Genomic DNA, 10,172 nt, shown 5'->3' with positions numbered 1-10,172 from the left:
TCGAGCGATAAACCCAAGTTCATTAATTTTCACATCCCTTCTATGGCGGGTTCCACAGAAGGCGAATTAAGGGCGTGAAGCCACTCCCGCAAGTGACTCCACTCAGCTAGGGACGCTCCTCGAAAATCACAGACAGATACAAACCAATCAACAATATAACATCAACAACCGTCTGAAATAATCAACAATATGCAATCACAACCGTCTTAATCAATCAACAATCACTAACTACAGCACAATCACCACAAATCATGTAATTAATACCGAGTAGGGAAACCCTAACTGGAATGCAATCACAGAATCAGACGATCTAGCAGCTTTCTCAAAACCTCTCTTCTACGAACCGTCCTCCTATACAAACACACATATTATCACTACCGTAATCACATAATCATAAAAACCCCCAAATCCCCTAATTAGGGTTTAACCTGTGTTAACCAAATGATATAAATATGATATGTTGAACTTACCCACGACGCAAGGATCATAACGGTATAAAGAACAAGATGATCCGACTCTCCTAGCCTTAGGGATTTGCTAATGATGCGATGAATCCACTTACGTAACTCTTTTCTTCTTAATTAGGTTTTTAGATTTGCTAAAAAGGTTTAAGAAAAGTGACGGTAAACATTATATATTAATCTCGCATCTTTAACAAAACCCGTCAAAACTCAACCCTTAAATTAACTTACTCGATCGAGTAAGGCACTTACTCTATCGACTGCCCCCTACTCGATCCAGTACCCAACTTACTCGATCGAATACCCTATAGGCAGACTACTGTTTTGCGTCAAAAACTACTCACTCGACAGAGTAAGTCCCACTCGATAGAGTACCCATAGACTCATAAAATCGTAGTATTACAGGAAGAAAGATTTTCCGCGTTTCTGTTATGTAATTGCAGTAGATCTCAACTTCCTTATTACTTAAAATATAATTTCGGGATATATTTTGTTAAAATATTAAAAGATTGAAATATGGAATAGAAATATCCGGAACATTCCAGAACATTCTGACTCGGCATTTTAGATGGTTTATTAGAAAATGAAGACGTGTTTTGACCCGGACTCCAAATGAACCCTAATTACTGTCAAAATGACAATAACGGCGCGTAGATGACGACCAAGGGGTAGACACAAGTATTTGAGCTATCACTTGACGATAAAATTATGAATTGTCATAAATCGTTCCGTGTAACAAACATGCAGCCCAATCATCACCGGGTGGCTTGCGGGAGGTGCATAAATGAGGTATCTACAGAGCCCCCACTTTGATTGAGGGTTAGACAAGGCGAAATTCAAAGTATCGCCATCAGGTCAATCAAAGATTACAACCTGACGACTATGGTGACGCAAGGCGGCTCAAGGGGTCTGAGCCAAGGACTTGTCGTCGGAAACATTTTAGAGTCTGTCGACTATCGGGGAGGGTCATTTAAAGTCCATTAGACTACGTAAGGAAGCTCGCCAGCAATAAGAAGAGATCATACCTGAGACTTCTTTCTTTGTGGGGAAATAAATCGTAATATTGAAGGACAGTAGGACGTCGGTAGAAACTGCTGGGTGGAAATTTGCTTGCGTCGGTCTCATGAGAACTCCGATAAAACTTGAGGTTGAATCTGCTTGCGTCATGAACTCTCGTTGGGAAAATAATTGAGGCGTGTCGAAACACCGTCAGAGAAAATCCGCTCGTTGTCGCAAGCGAATAAATATCAAACGGAGCAAATACACGATGTATGATATTGAAGAAGAGGCGCACCAAAGATGGGCCCACAAATAACGAACTTATAACGAATTTTTGAAAATTGAATTGGAGGGATGCTGAGGAAGAGGCGCAGCAAGAGGTGCGACCCTTGGAAGAGGCGTAGCACCTGCTGCGTCTTTTCCTGGGTTCGTCCCTGTCTGAGTAAAAACTCGACAGAACCCGTATTTATTCATTATAACAAAACACAAAATTCTCTCAAATTCTCTGAAATTCCAATCGTTTTCCGCCATAATTTGATCAACAGCTTGCATTAATTATGACTAATCGAGGTATTTGTCCTATTCTTGCATTAACATCCGTATTTTGCTTGATTTGAGTCGAGAAAATTAGGGTTTTCAACCTAAATAACTCGATAATTAGTGGCTTTTCCCCCAAATGAATTTTCCTTGTGAAATTGACCATAGAAATGGATAATTGGTAGTGTAAGGAATATAAACATGTGTTCTTTTCGATTTTTCATTGAGTATTAAGCATTTGAGTAGAATCGAGACGGTTTCACAGCCGTGTGGTAAATTGCTTCGAAAATGGCCTTAGGATTCCCCATTTGCGATGAAACTTGGTATTTGGAATCCTTGTGTGATGAGTAAACTTCTTACCATCTCAGTTTTTTGATTTGTGAAGGCTTTTTCAGGACACTTTTCTAAGGCATAATCGTCGTTATAACGAAATGCTGCCAAAATTTCGACTCAAACCCATGACTAGGCTCGAATTTAGACTTGACTTGACCCATTTTACCATGAGCGGTTGGGTTTCGAATGAAATGGCCAAAGATGGCGAGAAAAGGGCTATTTTCGGAGCTCGAAAGGCTTGAAAACACCTTAACTGAGGCTCGCCGTTACTTGATGCGGCCTAATTCACTCTAATTTTGCAGGTGACGAGGCTTATACGTCAGGGAGGGCTCCCATGGACGTGGATACTGACTTCGACCTGTCTCTTACTTTCGAGGAGGTGCTAGAGGCGGTGTTTGCTAAGTGGGCCGCCGAGGAGGAGACTGTTTAGAAGGAGGCTCCGAGGCGGGCTAACGTCGGACGAGGCGGCCACCAGCTAGCGAGGGCACCCCAGGGGGATGAGAAATGGGATGGTCGACATCTCATCTGGGCAGCGGAGAGTCACCTGTCCTATAGGACTGTGAAGAGCTTGGTATACCTCAATCTTGTTATTCTCTCATCATCTTTCTTGACTTATTCATTTGCCGTTTCATTTCTCTTTCACTTCGGGCTAAAGATAGCTTTGCGTCAAATTGATATAGTAGGCTGGGAACATGAGGTCCTTTTCTGGCTACACGACAATGATAGAAGCTTACGGGAGACTGTCGGAGGAGGAGCAGGCCATCATTGAGCTCGGAGCTTTTGGAGCCTTGGTGCGAGCGTGGAGGGAGATCAAGGAAAGGAAGCTTCGGCCTAACCTGTGCCTGATTCGAGCCTTCCTTGATTGGTACTAGGACACGACCTCGACCATTCACATGCCTTTTGGTGAGTTTGGGGTCACGTTGAAGGATTACGGCATGATTTCTGGTTTGCCTTGTGGAGAGGAGGCTGTGGTGTGGCCGTCGACGGCCATGAGGGTGGACTCGGCCGAGGCCATGAGGTTGATCGACTGGAACCTAGCGGCGAGTACTGCTACGGTTCCGAGGTTAGTGTCGTGCTCCTACGTCATGGATTACTTTGCTGGCAAGATCCTGATGGTAGTGATGGTGGATGGGAGGGAGGAGGCTCCTCCTCCTTGTACGGCGGAGCAGAGAGCTTGCCTGTGGCTCTCGTGGGTCTTGTCTTCACTCTATCTTGGAGATAAGGGGGAGAGGCTGTCGACGAAGCTTCTTCCCTTCCTTTCTGACTTGAGTGACCTAGGTCGTTAGGACTGGGTCACTCCTGGCTTTGCGGTCCTCACTCGCTACATGAGGGCTATGGTTCGTCCCGAGCTGCTGGTGAAGGGGACTTCTCCTGCTACTGTCGGCCCGGGACTGCTGTTAGAGGTATGAACCTTCATTTCGTATCATGAAAGATCATTTCTTCTTGTTATCGAATAGTGAAAGATCGTCATTGATCATCTTGATTTGCAGGCGTGGGTGTACTCTTACTTTCCGGGCTTCGCGTCCAAGAGGACGGAGCCTGGGCCGAGGGCTTATCCTGTTATGATAGATTGCGTGATGTGTTGTAGGAAGAGCCAGAGCTCTCCTTATGATGTCTGTCGACGGGGCCTGAATGCCCTGAAGCTGAGTGACGTGAGTACTTCTTAATCACTTTCCTTCACATGCTTATTCATTACTCTTTAGAAACGATCATAGGAATGACCTCTTGTTTGCTTGTCTTAGTGGGTGCCCAGGCCTTGGGCGGACTACCTTGACGCCCCTCCTTTCGTGGCTGAGGTCCTTTGACCTAGGAGCTCGAGTCGGTTGATATTGAGGACGTCGATGGGTCCAGTGTGGTATCTGAGCGAGCGCTTGACTCGTCAGTATTCTCGTGATGCTTTCACGGGTCCTATCGATCCTCTTTGGACGATGTTAGGGAGCCTTCTGACACTGAGAGGGAGGCTGACTTAGCAGACGTCAGTGGCGACGCTCTTCTTTTTCCTGGCGAGGATTACTCTGCGTTCATTCGCCGGAGGCTGGCGTACTAGCCGGTCGTGGTAAGTGCTTCATTTTCCTTTTTTGAGTTGACTTGATAAAACGATGAATGATCATCAAATAAAGACTTCATTTGAATTTTGCAGGAGGTTGAGGAGGCGGGCGTCGAGCCCCTAGCGTATCCCGAGACCCTCGAGTACATCGACGCGACGAGGATGACGATGATCTCCAAGCTTCGCGACTTTGACGAGGCTGTAACAGATGCTGGCCTAGAGGAGTGGCAGCACTTGGTCCGGGGGGTAAGTTCCCAATTCAGTTGGCTTTTGCTGTTGTATAAGAATACACTTGTCCATTTTATTGAAAACCTTTGTTTATTGAAATGCAGGTGGCGCCGTCTCGGCATGTGGCATTGTGGAGTGTCACCAACCGGCTACGGGCTACTACCATTGAGGCACTTGCTGGTGGTCGAGTACGTCAGGTATGAACCTTTCGTTTTACTTCATTTTGAATTTTGTAATTTTCTTAAATTTTAAACGATTGAAATGAGGCATTTCTTTGTCATTTGCACGGGGAGCGCGTCCTGAAGCGTGAGCTTGCGTGGTCCCAGGAGGAGACGGCTCGCCTGCTGAGGGAGTTTAAGGTCCGAGACGCCAAGATCGCTGCTCTTGAGGCCAGGGTCACTGACTGGGGTAACCAGGAGTAGTTTGTCTCTGTTTTTGTTGCTTCGATTGCTTGTACCGCACACATTTTGTATCCTTTTAGGACTTCATTTTGGACTTAAGACTTGTTTTCGGGCAAAAGCCCCCAGTTTGATGTACATACAACATTTTGATTGTGTATATGCTGCCTGAGTGCCTTTGCTGTTGGGTTGTCTTGTTTGTTCCTGCAGGTTAGCTTTGAACAGGTTTGGTAGATGACGGTTTACGCCGTCATGCTGCTGAAATTTACATAGAAATCGCACATAACACACATATTGCACATATGGCCTAAACTAGTGCAAAACAATGAAAAGACCTAAAAAACGCGAAAAATTGCCCAGAAATAAGCGCAAAAATTGCTGAAAATGACTGGACGGTAGGGAGGGCTACCCCCTGGAAAAACGAAAAAAAGAAACGGATAAGTTTGAAATGAAAAGTGAAACGGGAGTAAAATGATTCCTTCGAAAAAGAAAAATAAAATGAAATGGGTAGGTTGGAAGTAAAATGTGAAACGGGAGTGAAATAATTCCCCCAAAAAAGAAAAATAAAATGAAATGGGTAACTGTGCTTATTTGCCGAAAATGTCAATTTCGCCTCGAAAAGCGTGCCCGAAAAATTAAGAAAGAAAATATATGGTAATTTGACGAAATTACCAAAACAATAACCTATACGAATAGGAAATTATATCAAGAGAAATTAGAAAAGGTCAAACGCGGAAAAAATCACAGAAACCCTCTGAGGAAGAGGCGCAGCACGAGCTGCGACCCTTCGAAGAGGCGCAGCAAATGCTGCGTCATTTTCTCAGTTTGCCAGTTCTGACGGATTTTAGGACACAGCTTTTAGTATAAATATAGACGTCGAGGGAGTTTTTATTTACACAATTCTTCCGTCCTCCTTTCGTCTATGATATAAAATTCTCCTATTATATAGAAAAAATATACAAATCATGGATGCCTTGAAAAACCGTCTCAAAGAATGGACAAACGAATTTACAAATGTCGAGAAACATGACATATGTGCTTTCAACTTGGGGTCAATCTTGAGTTTGAAACTGGTAAAGGTTGTTAAACCGTTCTTGGATGCTTGTCTCGAATATTGGGACCCTAATTTCCATGTTTTTGCCTTCCCTGGAGGTGATATATGTCGTTTTCCTGAGGAGATTGCTGCAATTGGAGGATGGGATCCCGAATACATGCCTGCCATACCCTTTAGCTCTCAAGGGTACAAAAACAAGTTTAGAGATTTGCTTGGACTGACTAGAGCCGAGGTTGACCGCCTTGTGACCTCAAAAGGAGTCCATATGCTTGACTTTATCGATTGATTTATAAGTAAGGAAGACCCTTTGATTTCTTATACGGCGAGGCGTAGGGCATTCAAATTTTGCCTATTGCATGGTTATGTCCTCCAGAGGCATGTTGATAATGAAATGAGAGGAGATCCTCGTTATTTGAGCTTGGTCGAGCAAATGGAGCTGCGCAGGAGTCTAGCTTGTCTATGCCTAGGAGAGATCATTTTGGGGCTGGATAACAGGAAAGCCAACCGCGATCTTCCTTATTTGGAAAGTCCTATCATTTTGCAGGTACGAACGCAACTTTGGTTTTCTTTTTCTTTTTTTTTTCTCTTTTTTTGTTTTTCGTTTTTTTCGATTTTTTGTTTTTCTCTTTGTTTTTCTTTTTTTTTTTCTTTTTTTTTTTCAATTTTTTTTTTTGGGTTGAACATTAATCCCTGCCTTTGGTAGGTTTGGCTCATGAAGCGTATGCGGTTGATCGAGCCCCCAGCTAATGTTCCGGGATATCATATTAGATCGATTGCCATGAGGACCAGACTCTATTTGGTAGATTTTACTCGGTCTTGTAAGTATAGGGAGAATAAGCTAAAAAATGAAGATGGCCATTTAATCAGATGGGTTGTGCCGTGATGGCATCTCAAGTCAGTTACTGGAGTTTCGTCTTTGGATCCTACTCGATCGGTATGCATTCCTAGCTTGGAATTCATGGTATGCATCTTCCCGGAGAGATTGACTAGGCAAGTGGGCTTTAAGCAGACGATTCCCAAGCTTGATACCGTCCCTCGGACTGCAGTGGCACATACTGCCGAGTCGTAGAGAATGGGCCCTGAGGTGGGCTCAGAGAAACATGTGGTTCCTACAGTCTTCTGTTAGTGCTCTGTGGGTTTCGGATTCCTTTTTGCAATGAAAGAAGTCTACTACTCCCGAGGAGCGCGAGAAATTAAGGAAGCCCAAGCCTGTTAGTGCTCTGTGGGAAGAAGAAGCCGGATTTCGAGTTGTTCATCCATCGAAGAAACCGAAGGCTTCTCCTGCCATAGAGATGGTGGTTGATCAAAATGGTAAGGCTAGACCGCGAGAGAGACCTTTGGTGATTAGGCCTGAGATGACGCAGGAGCGCCCGGCTCGTGGTCGAGATAAAAAGTATGATAAAAATGACAAAGGCAAGGGAAAGATGGCAGAGTAGCCTAAGTCGTAGTATTATTTATTATTATTATTATTTGTAATAAGTGGTGGGGTTTTTAGAATCCTAGACTTTTTATTGTTAGCATTTTTTTTTTGTGGCGTACTATTATTATTTATGGAAAAGTGAATAAAAGATTAATTAGTTATGAAACTATTGTGATTTTTCTTTCATTATTCTTGTCGAATTTCAAATGCAAATGCAAATGTCCTTCTATTTACATTTAAAATTGCGGGTTGTATCCTGTGAAGGATTGCCTACGTATTCATTTAAAAAATGAAATCAAACCCTTGTGCGTAGTTCGAGTAAATGTAAAAGAATAATTTTTCTAAGCAAGAGCTTGTATTGAACTAGAAAATGAGCATGAGCTTTACTTACTCCTAAGAAACAATTCAATTTATTTGATGATATGAGGACGATGAATTGTCAAAATGCAAGAGCAAAGTGACATGAGCTTTATTTCAGCGGTCCAGGGGACGTTTTTATTTTGTGTCGCATGAGCAGCACGTGGGTTTTACGCGAGGCGCGTTTTTGTCCTATTCTAGGCGTAATATCATTTTAATTTGTCGAGGTTAGTTGGGTTGACAAATTCATTCCCATCTAGGCTGTGATTCTAACCGTACCCCCCGGGAGTATGTTCTTGACCAAGAATGTTCCGGCACAGTTGCGTTTGAACTTTTCTCGTGGATCGAAAAATAAAAGAGCTCTAACTGATTTGAGAACGAAGTCTCCTTATTTGATGTTTCTAGGCATAACCCTTTTGTTGAAGGCTTATTTGATACGTGCGTGGTATGTTTGCACATTATGTAATGCACGCAATCTTTGTTCATCCAAGAGGGCGAGTTCTTCATATCTGTCTCTCTTCCAATCAGCTTCTGGAATTTGACTTTCGAGCAGGATGCGTAAGGATGGGATTTCTAGTTCAACTGGTTGCACAGTTTCCATGCCATAAGTCAAATAGAAAGGGGTAGCTCCAGGGGGCGACCTAACGGATGTGCGATATCCCCATAAGGCAAATGGTATCTTACTTGGCCAATCTCGATAATTATCAATCATTTTCTTGAGGATTGTGACAACATTCTTGTTGGCTGCCTCCACTGCGCCATTAGTTTGTGGTTTGTACGGCGAGGAGTGGTGGTACTTGATTTTGTACTTGGCTAGCACTTGTTCAGTCTCAGCCCTGAAATTTGATCCGTTGTCACTAATGATCTCATGTGGGCAACCATATCGACAGATGATATTGGTTTGTATGAACTTTGCCACGTTTTTTGCTGTTAGACTAGTGTAAGATGCTGCCTCTACCCATTTGGCGAAATAGTCGATAACGACCAAAATGAAACAGTGACCTCCTGTTCCAGAGAGAGTGATCTTCCCGATGATGTTGATTCCCCAGGCAGAAAATGGCCAAGGAAATGTCATAGTGTAGTGTAGTGAAGGAGGGACGTGTTGCACATTCCCGAAGATTTGGCAGTTGTGACCATGTCTGACATATTTGATGCAATCAGATTCCAGGGTGGTCCAGTAATATCCCAGGCGAGTGATTTTCTTTGCCATCATTGGTCCACTCATGTGAGGGCCACATTCTCCATCATGGACCTCTTCCATCACCTTCTGTGCCTGTGAATGATCAAGGCAACGCAAAACTACACCAAGAGGTGTTCTTTTATACAATTATCCTTGCATAAGGACGTATTGAGAGGCGAGTAGGCGTATAGAACGTTGTCCTCTCTTATCCATATCCGGAGGATAGGTGCCATTGAGCTTGAAGTTCAGAATGGCTTGAAACCAAGGCTCCCTTGGGTTTTCCTCTTCATCTGTGATTTGGTGCACATAGGCTGGTTCCGACCGCCATTCGATGCATAAAGGCATTTCTACCATATCGTCTGGCATATTAATCAGAGATGCAAGTTTTGCAAGAGCGTCTGCAAACTGATTTTCTTCTCGAGGTAGATGTAGGTAGGTCACTTGATCGAAGAATTGGGCAACTTGGTCTATCCTGGCCTGATAGGGTGCTAGACTTTGACTCCGAATTTTCCAAGATCCCGTAATTTGGTTGATGATCAAGGATGAATCTCCGTGAACTTGAAGATTCTTGATGCCTAAGCCTACTACCGCTTGTAGTCCAATAAGGCAAGCTTCGTATTCTGCTGCGTTATATGTCACTTCGAAGTCGAGTTTGACCGAGAGTGGTGTATGCTCGACTTCAGGAGAAATGAGCAATACCCCTATTCCAAATCCTCTTAGGTTCGATGCCCCGTCAAAATAAATGTCCCAAGAATCTACATCGGTTTCAAGTATATCTTCATCCGGAAATGACCATGTGTCTATTGCTTGGCTGTTGTTGATGGGATTATCTGCGAAAAACTCGGCGACGGCGCGTCCTTTTATAACCTTCAGAGGTATGTATTTGAGATCGAACTCTGAAAGCATTAGGGTCCATCTTGCCAAGCGTTCATTGAGAACGGGTTTTATGAAGAGGTATTTGGCAGGATCCATTTTGGAGTATAATTTGACGGAGTAGCTAAGCATGTAATGGCGTAGCTTCTTTGTTGCCCACACAAGAGCGGGGCATATTTTTTCGAGCGGTGTGTACTTGCATTCATACTCCAAGAACTTCTTACTAAGGTAGTAGATATCTCTCTCTTCTTTTCCGACGTTTTGTGCTAGCATGGCCCCCATGGC

This window comes from Silene latifolia, chromosome Y, assembly GCF_048544455.1.
Source record: "Silene latifolia isolate original U9 population chromosome Y, ASM4854445v1, whole genome shotgun sequence".
In the NCBI taxonomy this organism is placed as follows: Eukaryota; Viridiplantae; Streptophyta; class Magnoliopsida; order Caryophyllales; family Caryophyllaceae; genus Silene; species Silene latifolia.
The sequence above is the reverse complement of the archived record's forward strand: the minus strand, read 5'-3'. Positions refer to the sequence as shown.